General features: G+C 44.9%; 1 pseudogene; it reads left to right on the forward strand.

The window, feature by feature from the left end:
• LOC139026766 (E3 ubiquitin-protein ligase HECW2-like) overlaps positions 1–11341 on the forward strand; it is a 43624-nt pseudogene extending 32283 nt beyond the window's left edge.
• Positions 11342–11674: the final 333 nt, after the last annotated feature.

Here is an 11674-nt window from a genome sequence, read left to right on the forward strand (position 1 = left end):
GGCCGTCCAGAGAGTTTTTCTTCCTGCTGTCTAGAGAGCTGTTCAACCCGTACTACGGCCTGTTGAGTACTCCGCCAACGACACCTACACCGTTCAGATCAGCCCCATGTCTGCCTTCGTAGACAACCATCACGAGTGGTGAGTGGACTGAAGACTGGAGGGTTTGGGGTCGGAGGGTCTGTGGTCTGTTGGCTGATCAGCAGGGTTTGGGTCGGAGGGTCTGTGGTCTGTTGGCTGATCAGCAGGGTTGGGGTCGGAGGGGTCTGTGGTCTGTTGGCTGATCAGCAGGGTTGGGGTCGGAGGGGTCTGTGGTGTGTTGGCTGATCAGCAGGGTTGGGGTCGGAGGGGTCTGTGGTATGTTGGCTGATCAGCAGGGTTGGGGTCGGAGGGTCTGTGGTCTGTTGGCTGATCAGCAGGGTTGGGGTCAATTCAAATTGAACTCAGTCAATCTGGAAGCAAACTGAAATTCCTATTCAATAATTGAAATTGAATCTATTTTCTATTACTTTCAAGAAGCTTTTTTGTTTCAAAAGTTTTCAATTTTTTAATTGTAACTAATTAATTTCCTGAATTGAGTGACTTCAATTGAATGGAGCCAGCCTGGTGTTAAGATGAATGGAAATGCACTGAAGGACGAGCAAACATCTGTTGTCTGTACTAGGACCTGGGTAATAACATCTGTTGTCTATACTAGGACCTGGGTAATAACATCTGTTGTGTGTACTAGGACCTGGGTAATAACATTCTGTTGTCTGTACTAGGACCTGGGTAATAACATCTGTTGTCTGTACTAGGACCTGGGTAATAACATCTGTTGTGTGTACTTAGGACCTGGGTAATAACATCTGTTGTCTGACTAGGACCTGGGTAATAACATCTGTTGTCTATACTAGGACCTGGGTAATAATATCTGTTGTGTATACTAGGACCTGGGTAATAACATCTGTTGTCTATACTAGGACCTGGGTAATAAACATCTGTTGTCTATACTAGGACCTGGGTAATATACTGTTGTGTATACTAGACCTGGGTAATAATCGTTGTCTGTACTAGGACCTGGGTAATAACATCTGTTGTCTATACTAGGACCTGGGTAATAACATATTGTGTATACTGGACCTGGGTAATAAACATCTGTTGTTTACTAGGACCTGGGTAATAACATCTGTTGTCTATACTAGGACCTGGGTAATAAACATCTGTGTATCTAGGACCTGGGTAATAACATCTGTTGTCTACTAGGACCTGGGGTAATAACACTGTTGTTGTGATCTAGGACCTGGGTTATAACATCTGTTGTGTATACTAGACCTGGGTAATAACATCTGTTGTGTAATACTAGGACCTGGGTAATAACATCTGTTGTCTAACTAGGACCTGGAATAACAATCTGTTGTCTATACTAGGACTGGGTAATAACATCTGTTGTGTATACTAGGACCTGGGTAATAACACTTGTGTATACTAGGACCTGGGTAATAACATCTTTGTGTATACTAGGACCTGGGTAATAACATCTGTTGTCTATACTTAGGACCTGGTAATAACATCTGTTGTGTATACTTAGGACTGGTAATAACATCTGTTGTCTATACTAGGACCTGGGTAATAACATCTGTTGTCGTACTAGGACCTGGGTAATAACATCTGTTGTCTATACTAGGACCTGGGTAATAACATCTGTTGTGTATACTAGGACCTGGGTAATAAATCTGTTGTCTATACTAGGACCGGGGTAATAACATCTGTTGTCTATACTAGGACCTGGGTAATAACATCTGTTGTCTATACTAGGACCTGGGTAATACATCTGTTGTTCTATACAGACCGGGTAATAATCTGTGTATACTAGGACCTGGGTAATAACATCTGTTGTGTATACTAGGACCTGGGTAATAACATCTGTTGTGTATACTAGGACCTGGGTAATAACATCTGTTGTCTATACTAGGACCTGGGTAATAACATCTGTTGTGTTATACTAGGACCTGGGTAAAACATGTTGTCTAATACTAGGACCCGGGTAATAACATTGTTGTCTATACTAGGACCCGGGTAATAACATCTGTTTGTCTATACTAGGACCCGGGTAATAACATATGTTGTCTATACTAGGACCCGGGTAATAACATCTGTTGTCTATACTATAAAAACTAGGACCTGGGTAATAACATCTGTGTATACTAGGACTGGGTAATAACATATGTTGTCTATATAGGACCTGGGTAATACATCTGTGTCTATACCTAGGACCTGGGTAATAACATCTGTTGTCTTACTAGGACTGGTAATAACATCTGTTGTCTATACTAGGACCCGGGTAAATAACATCTGTTGTCTATACTAGACCTGGGTAATAACATCTGTTGTCTATACTAGGACCTGGGTAATAACATCTGTTGTCTATACTTGGACCTGGGTAATAACATCTGTTGTCTATACTAGGACCTGGGTAATAACATCTGTTGTCGATACTAGGACCTGGGTAATAACATCTTGTGTATACTAGGACCTGGTAATAACATCTGTTGTCTATACTAGACCTGGGTAATAACATCTGTTGTTATACTAGGACCTGGGTAATAAACATCTGTTGTCTATACTAGGACCTGGGTAATAACATCTGTTGTCTATACTAGGACCTGGTAATAACATCTGTTGTCTATACTAGGACCTGGTATAACATCTGTTGTCTATACTAGGACCTGGGTAATAACATCTGGTTGTCTATACTAGGACCTGGGTAATAACATCTGTTGTCTTATACTAGACCTGGGTAATAACATCTGTTGTCTATACTAGGACCTGGGTATAACATCTGTTGTCTATACTAGGACCTGGGTAATAACATATTGTGTATACTTAGGGAACATGGTAAATAGCATCTGTTGTCTATACAGGACCTGGTAATAACATATTGTGTATACTAGGACCTGGGTAAAACATCTGTTGTCTATACTAGGACCTGGTAATAACATATTGTGTATACTAGGACCTGGGTAATAACATCTGTTGTCATACTAGCACCTGGGTAATAACATCTGTTGTCTATACTAGGACCTGGGTAATAACATCTGTTGTCTAACTAGGACCTGGGTAATAACATCTGTTGTCTATACTAGGACCTGGGTAAATAACATCTGTTGTGTAATACTAGGACCTGGTAATAACATCTGTTGTGTGTACTAGGACCTGGGTAATAACATCTGTTCTATACTAGGACCTGGGTAAAACATATTGTTGTCTATACTAGGACCTGGGTAATAACATCTGTTGTCTATACTAGGACCTGGGTAATAACATCTGTTGTCTATAGTAGGACCTGGGTAATAACATCTGTTGTCTATACTAGACCTGGGTAATAACATCTGTTGTCTGTACTAGGACCTGGGTAATAACATCTGTTGTCTATACTAGGACCTGGGTAATAACATCTGTTGTCTATACTAGGACCTGGGTAATAACATCTTGTCTGTACTAGGACCTGGGTAATAACATCTGTTGTGTATACTAGGACCTGGGTAATAACATTCTTGTTGTCTATACTAGGACCTGGGTAATAACATCTTGTCTGTACTAGGACCTGGTAATAACATCTGTTGTGTGTACTAGGACCTGGGGTAATAACATCTGTTGTGTGTACTAGGACCTGGGTAATAACATCTTGTGTATACTAGGACCTGGGTAATAACATCTGTTGTCTGTACTAGGACCTGGGTAATAACATCTGTTGTCTATACTAGGACCTGGGTAATAACATCTGTTGTCTATACTAGGACCTGGGTAATAACATTTCTAATCTAAGTATCTTCTCTCCTTCCCTGTTTCAGGTTCCGTTTTCAGTGGGCGTATCCTGGGCCTGGCTCTGATCCACCAATACCTACTGGATGCCTTCTTCACTCGACCCCTCTATAAGGGCCTGCTGCGTATGTACGTATCCACCACCTGGACTGTCTAATTCTAGATATACACCAGGGATATTCAACCTCTGACCCTACAGGTCCAGCGCCTGCTAGTTTTCTGTTCTACAATGATTAATTGCACACACCTGGTGTCCCAGGTCTAAATCAGTCCCTGATTACAGGGGAACAATGAAAACAGCTGTGGTCCAGTGTTGAATATAGGGCATTACACTATACAACTAGAGAGTATTTTTCTGATATTTTAAGACTGTACCAGACATGTGGTTATGTAGATTAGTAGAGTTAACTGACCTCTTGCCTAAATCCATTCTACTCTACTCTATTCTACTATATTCTGTTCTACTCTATTCTACTCCATTATACACTACTCTATTCTATTCTGCTCTATTCTAATCTGCTCTACTCTACTCTATAATACTCCACTCTACTCTGCTCTACTCTATTCTACTATACTCTATTCTACTCCACTCTGCTCCACTCTACTCTACTCCACTCCACTCTACTCTGCTCTATTCCACTCTATTCTGCTCTACTCTACTCTATTCTAATCTAATCTATTCTGCTCTACTCTACTCTATTCTACTGTACTCTATTCTACTGTACTCTATTCTACTGTACTCTGCTCTATTATACTCTATTATACTCTACTCTGCTCCACTCTACTATACTCTATTCTGCTCTACTCTACTCTATTCTAATCTAATCTGCTCTACTCTAATCTGCTCTATTATACTCTACTCCACTCTACTCCACTCTGCTCTGCTCTATTCTACTCTACTCTATTCTAATCTAATCTGCTCTACTCTGCTCTACTATTCTATAGCCTATGTGAGCTGAGTGATCTGGAGTATCTGGATGAGGAGTTCCACCAGAGTCTCCAGTGGATGAAGGACAACGACATCGAGGACATGTTGGACCTCACCTTCACTGTCAATGAGGAGGTGTTCGGACAGGTGTGTGTGTGTGTGTGTGTGTGTGTGTGAGATATAAAGCTCATGTGTATGTACTGTGTGTGTGTGTGTGTGAGATATAAAGCTCATGTGTATGTACTGTGTGTGTAGATCACAGAGAGAGAGCTGAAGCCGGGCGGGGCCAACATCCCAGTGTCAGAGAAGAATAAGAAGGAGTACATTGAGCGCATGGTGAAGTGGCGTATTGAGAGAGGAGTGGTGCAACAGACAGAGAGTCTGGTCCGGGGATTCTATGAGGTACCATCTAATATCTCCTCAAATATCTCCTGGTACAGATTCTGATAAAGGTAGACTCAGCAGTATCATCATACACACRGGGGCAACTTCCTGCTCACAGACATCAACAACAACTGAATTCTAATTGGGCAAGATGTAGCTAAAGGCTGTATGTGATAGGATGTGATCGATTGGAAGACTGTTAATGGGATTGAGTTTGTTGTTGTTGTGTTTGTAATAATATACATGCCATTTAACAGACTGTTTTATCCAAAGCGACTTACAGTCATACGTGTATACATTTTACATATGGGTGGTGCCGGGAATCAAACCCAGCACCGTTACAAGAGCCAGCCTCTACCAACTGAGATACAAACGACAACAAAGGTTGTGGTCATGGTTTGTAGCCTGGATGCCCTGTGCTGTGTCATGCAGGTGGTGGATTCCAGGCTGGTGTCAGTGTTTGATCCAGGGAGCTGGAGCTGGTGATAGCTGGCACCGCTGAGATAACCTGGTGGACTGGAGGAGCAATACTGATTACAGAGGAGGTATGAACAGGGGGAGAGGAAGAGACCGGGGAGACGGGGGGGGGGGCAGGGGGAGAGGAAGAGATGGGGAGAGAGGAAGAGACGGGGAGAGACAGGGGGGAGAGGAAGAGACGGGGGAGACAGGGGGAGAGGAAGAGACAGGGGGGAGACGGGGAGAAACACAGATTACAGAGGAGGTATGAACAGGGGGGAGAGGAAGAGACGGGGAGAGACAGGGGGGAGACAGGGGAGAGGAAGAGACGGGGAGAGACGGGAGACCGGGAGCCCAAATGACACCCTATTCCCTATATAGTGCAACTCTTGTCAAAGGTAGTGCACTATGTAGGGATAGGGTGCCATTTAAGACACAGGCAATAACGTTGTGTATTGCACCTTTCATTTTTATTTTATTTTTTTAAATTTAAATTTTATCCCCTTTTCTCCCCAATTTTCGTCGTATCCAATCGCTAGTAATTACTATCTTGTCTCATCGCTACAACTCCCGTACGGGCTCGGGAGAGACGAAGGTCGAAAGTCATGCGTCCTCCGAAGCACAACCCAACCAAGCCGCACTGCTTCTTAACACAGCGCGCCTCCACCCGGAAGCCAGCCGCACCAATGTGTCGGAGGAAACACCGTGCCCCGCCCCCTCGGTTAGCGCGCACTGCGCCGGCCGCCACAAGGAGTCGCTGGAGCGCGATGAGACAAGGATATCCCTACCGGCCAAACCCTCCCCAACCCGGACGACGCCAAGCCAATTGTCGTCGCCCACACGGACCTCCCGGTCGCGGCCGGCTGCGACAGAGCCTGGGCGCGAACCCAGACTCTGGTGGCGCAGCATAGCACTGCGATGCAGTGCTCTAGACCACTGCGCCACCCGGGAGGCCAATGTATTGCACCTTTCATTATGTCATTTTGAGCTGCTGTCTGGGTCTCAGGCAGCAGTAAAGACAGTCCATTGTTCCATTCAGATGGAGAAGGATGTTTTTAAATGTCTTTCCAATAGGAAGAGCTGTTAACGAAATAAGTGTATATACAGTATACCCTAGCTGCTGTCTGGTTGAACAGCTGAAGTAACTAGGCCTACCAGAGAGAAAGGCCAGTATATAACAGTATACCTCTAGCTAGCTGTCTGGTTGAACAGCGGAAGTAACTAGGCCAACCAGAGAGAAAGGCCAGTATATAACAGTATAACCTAGCTAGCTGTCTGGTTGAACAGCGGAGTAACTAGGCCAACCAGAGAGAAAGGCCAGTATATAACAGTGTACCCTAGCTAGCTGTCTGGTTGAACAGCTGGAGTAACTAGGCCTACCAGAGAGAAAGGCAGTATATAACAGTATACCCTAGCTAGCTGTCTGGTTGAACAGCTGGAGTAGCTAGGCCTACCAGAGAGAAAGGCCAGTATATAACAGTATACCCTAGCTAGCTGTCTGGTTGAACAGCTGAAGTAACTAGCCAACCAGAGAGAAGGCCAGTATATAACAGTATACCCTAGCTAGCTGTCTGGTTGAACAGATGAAGTAACTAGGCCAACCAGAGGAAAGGGTATATAACAGTGTACCTAGCTAGCTGTCTGGTTGAACAGCTTGAGTAGCTAGGCCTACCAGAGAGAAAGGCCAGTATATAACAGTATACCCTAGCTAGCTGTCTGGTTGAACAGCTTGAGTAGCTAGGCCTACCAGAGAAAGGCCATTATATAACAGTATACCTAGCTAGCTGTCTGGTTGAACAGCTGGAGTAACTAGGCCTACCAGAGAGAAAGGCCAGTATATAACAGTATACCCTAGCTAGCTGTCTGGTTGAACAGCTGAGTAGCTAGGCATACCAGAGAGAAAGGCCAGTATATAACAGTATACCCTAGCTAGCTGTCTGGTTGAACAGCTGGAGTAGCTAGGCCTACCAGAGAGAAAGGCCAGTATATATACAGTATCTACCTACGCTAGCTGTCTGGTTGAACAGCTGAGTAACTAGGCCTACAGAGAGAAAGCCATTATATACAGTATACTCTAGCTAAGCGTCTGTTGAACAGATGAAGTAACTAGGCCTACCAGAGAGAAAGGCAGTATCTAACAGTGTACCCCTAGCTAGCTGTTGGTTGAACAGCGGAAGTAACTAGGCCTACCAGAGAAGAAAGGCCAGTAATTACAGTATATCCCTAGCTAGCTGTCTGGTTGAACAGCTGGAGTAAACTAGGCTACCGAGAGAAAGCGCATTATATAACAGTATACTCAGCTAGCTGTCTGGTGAACAGATGAAGTAACTAGGCCTACCAGAGAGAAAGCCAGTATATAACAGTGTACCTAGCTAAGCTGTCTGGTTGAACAGCTGGAGTAACTAGGCCTACCAGAGAAGAAGCCATTATATAACAGTAACTCTAGCTAGCTGTCTGGTTGAACAGATGAAGTAACTAGCCTACCAGAGGAAAGGCCAGTATATAACAGTGTACCCTAGCTAGCTGTCTGGTTGAACAGCTGAGTAACTAGGCCTACCAGAGAGAAAGGCCAGTATATAACAGTATACCCTAGCTAGCTGTCGGTTGAACAGCTGGAGTAACTAGGCCTACCAGAGAGAAAGCGCAGTATATAACAGTATACCCTAGCTAGCTGTCTGGTTGAACAGATGAAGTAACTAGGCCTACCAAGAGAGAAAGGCCAGTAATATAACAGTATACCCTAGCTAGCTGTCTGGTTGAACAGCTGGAAGTAACTAGGCCTACAGAGAGAAAGGCCAGTATATAACAGTTACCCTAGCTAGCTGTCTGGTTGAACAGCTGGAGTAGCTAGGCCTACCAGAGGAAAGGCCAGTATATAACAGTATACCCTAGCTAGCTGTCTGGTTGAACAGATGAAGTAGCTAGGCCTACCAGAGAGAAAGGCCATTATATAACAGTATACCCTAGCTAGCTTGTCTGGTTGAACACGCTGGAGTAACTAGGCCTACCAGAGAGAAAGGCCAGTATATAAACAGTATACCCTAGCTAGCGTGTCTGGTTGAACAGCTGAAGTACTAGCCTACCAGAGAGAAAGGCAGTATATAACAGTATACCCTAGCTAGCTGTCTGGTTGACAGCGGAAGTAACTAGGCCAACCAGAGAGAAAGGCCAGTATATAAAGTGGGTACCCTAGCTAGCTGTCTGGTTGAACAGCTGAAGTAGGCTAGCATACCAGAGAAAGGCCAGTATATACAGTATACCCTAGCTAGCTGTCTGGTTGAACAGCTGGAGTAAGCTAGGCCTACCAAGAGAAGAAAGGCCAGTATTATAACAGTATACCCTAGCTAGCTGTCTGGTTGAACAGCTGGATGTACGCTAGGCTACCAGAGAGAAAAGGGCCAGTATATACAGTATACCCTAGCGCTTCTGGTTGAACAGCTGAAGTAACTAGGCCTACCAGAGAGAAAGGCCAGATATAACAGTATACCCTAGCTAGCTGTCTGGTTGAACAAGCTGGAGTACTAGGCCTACCAGAAGAGAAGCCAGTTATATAACAGTATACCCTAGCTACGCTGTCTGGTTGAACAGCTGAAGTAACTAGGCCTACCAGAGAGAAAGGCCAGGCTGCTGAGTGACTCATGTCTGTCTGTCTGTCTTCCTGCCTCCCTCAGGTTTACCATGACAACCACATAGTGATCCGTTGGTTCTGGGCGGCGGTGGAGAGGTTCAACAACGAGCAGAGACTCAGGCTGCTACAGGTGGGGTGCACACACACACACACACCACACCACATATATTATACAAACTACACACACACACAAACACACACAACAAACAAAGACACACATACTAACAACAAACACACATACTTACAAACAAACATACAACAACACACACACTTAAACAAACAAACAACAAACAAACACACACAGAGACACACATGAGTAACAGCGACCTTCTTCTTTCTGCTCTGTTAGTTTGTGACGGACCTCCAGTATTCCCTAACGAGGCGTTTCGCTCTTCTCTCCGAGGCAGCCACGGACCCCGGCAGGTTCTGTGTGGAGAAATGGGGCAAAGTACCTCTCTACCCAGGTTAAACTTACTGTCTGACTTAACTTGTAAGGCAATGCCACTTGGAACTGACTTTCACTTGTAAGGCCCAGGGAACTGACTTCACTTGTAAGGCCAAGGACTAATTCATTGTAAGGCCAAGGAACTGACTTCACTTGTAAGGCCAAAGAACTGACTTCACTTGTAAGGCCAAGGGAACTGACTTCACTTGTAAGGCCAAGGGGAACTGACTTCACTTGTAAGCCAAGGGAACTGAACTTCACTTGTAGGCAAGGGAAACTGACTTCACTTGTAAGGCCAAGGGAACTGACTTCACTTGTAAGGCCAAGGGAACTGACTTCACTTGTAAGGCCAGGGGAACTGACTTCACTTGTAAGGCCAAGGGAACTGACTTCACTTGTAAGGCCAAGGGAACTAACTTCACTTGTAAGGCCAAGGGAACTAACTTCACTTGTTAGGCAAGAACTATCACGTAGCAAGGAACTGACTTACTTGTAAGGCCAAGGGAACTGACTTCACTTGTAAGGCCAAGGGAACTAACTTCACTTGTAAGGCCAAGGGAACTAATTCACTTGTAGGCCAAGGAACTAACTTCACTTGTAAGGCAAGGGAACTGACTCACTTGTAAGGCCAGGGAACTGACTTCACTTGGAACTGACTTCACTTGTAAGGCCAAGGGAACTACTTCACTTGGAACTGACTTCACTTGTAAGGCAAGGGAACTGACTTCACTTGTAAGGCCAAGGGAACTAACTTCACTTGTAAGGCCAAGGGAACTAACTTCACTTGTAAGGCCAAGGGAACTAACTTCACTTGTAAGGCCAAGGGAACTGACTTCACTTGGAACTGGCTTCACTTGTAAGGCCAACTGACTTCACTTGTAAGGAAGGGAACTAATTTCACTTGTAAGGCCAAGGAACTAACTTCACTTGTAAGGCCAAGGGAACTAACTTTCACTTGTAAGGCCAAGGGAACTGACTTCACTTGTAAGGCAAGGGCGTGACTTCACTTGTAAGGCCAAGGGACGTGACTTCACTTGTGAGGCCAAGGGACGTGACTTCACTTGTGTAGGCTAAGGGAACTGACTTCACTTGTAAGGCTAAGGAACTGACTTCACTTGTAAGGCAAGGGAACTGACTTCACTTGTAAGGCGAAGGGAACTGACTTCACTTGTAGGCGAAGGGAACTAACTTCACTTGTAAGGCCAAGGGACGTGACTTCACTTGTGAGGCTAAGGGGACTAACTTCACTTGTACGGCAAGGGACGTGACTTCACTTGTGAGGCTAAGGGAACTAACTTCACTTGTAAGGTAAGGGAACTGACTTCACTTGTAAGGGTAAGGGAACTGACTTCACTTGTAAGGGTAAGTGAACTCATGTAGTATATTATCAATTTGAGTATAATGTATGAAAAGGTATTATACAGACAGTATATTGTTGTTGTTTTCACTGTGTTTGCGGTTGTCTCCTCCTCAGGGCTCACACCTGTTTCAACCGGCTGGACCTTCCTCCATATCCATCCTTCTCCATGCTGCACGAGAAGATGCTCACTGCCGTGGAGGAGACCAGCACCTTCGGCCTGGAGTGATGACCCCTATCACCTTTAACCCCCACTCCTTCTACGACCTTTGACCCTGACCTCTGAACTGTAGTATCACAGAGGTAGAGGAACCCAAGGGGTTCAAGGGGATGACTGTCTAGTCTGTCTGGCACCCTGTTGTATCTTTATACACACTCACCTTCCTGAAGTGAGCTGAACAGAGGAGAATAGACCGATGTCTATCAGAGGGTATGACCCCTGCACAACGCTAGGGGTCACTGTGACGGTTAAGGTCACTTAGACACACTGCCAACACAAACCAAAGGAGAGCACCCTAACACTCACACCCTTGTTACTCCATTAGACCAATGGGAGAGATGGACTCGTAAGCCTCCAACCAATCACACAATGAAGGAACCAAGACCTGGAGTGAGACTCCAGCTGGCTCATCGTTTTATTATTTAAAATACGGATTTCCAGTGGAGTCTCGTAAG

The sequence above is a fragment of the Salvelinus sp. IW2-2015 genome, unplaced genomic scaffold, assembly GCF_002910315.2.
Source record: "Salvelinus sp. IW2-2015 unplaced genomic scaffold, ASM291031v2 Un_scaffold5733, whole genome shotgun sequence".
Classification (NCBI taxonomy): Eukaryota; Metazoa; Chordata; class Actinopteri; order Salmoniformes; family Salmonidae; genus Salvelinus; species Salvelinus sp. IW2-2015.